At 29.1% G+C, this 320-nt stretch overlaps 1 protein-coding gene across 2 annotated transcripts in view; it reads left to right on the top strand.

Annotated features, from left to right (window-relative positions):
• Positions 1–320, top strand: part of LOC116846722 — a 4,264-nt gene that overhangs the window by 472 nt on the left and 3,472 nt on the right. The window lies entirely within an intron of this gene.

Consider the following 320-nt stretch of genomic DNA (forward strand, 5'->3'; position numbering starts at 1 on the left):
TCGTCCTCGGGCCGTTCGAAACACGATGAAAGATGATAACCGTTGACATTTGTACACCCTACTGAAAAATTTCTATTGAGATCACAATTGAATTCCCAATTGAATTCTCAATTAAATTCTCAATTGAATTCTCAGTTGAGGTTTCCGCAAAATTTCGCATGTAAGATCTCAATTGAGATATTTGTATCTGATGGAAATAATTCATTGAAAATATAATGAACTTTTGCTGAAATATGTTTGAAAAGCATTCACAATTTTGACCCAATTTCATTAAAATTTCATTATAATTTCATTAATATTTCGATAATATTTTATTAAGA

Source organism: Odontomachus brunneus, unplaced genomic scaffold, assembly GCF_010583005.1.
Source record: "Odontomachus brunneus isolate Ranch 3 - 2012 unplaced genomic scaffold, Obru_v1 Obru_scaffold_067, whole genome shotgun sequence".
NCBI classification, from domain to species: domain Eukaryota; kingdom Metazoa; phylum Arthropoda; class Insecta; order Hymenoptera; family Formicidae; genus Odontomachus; species Odontomachus brunneus.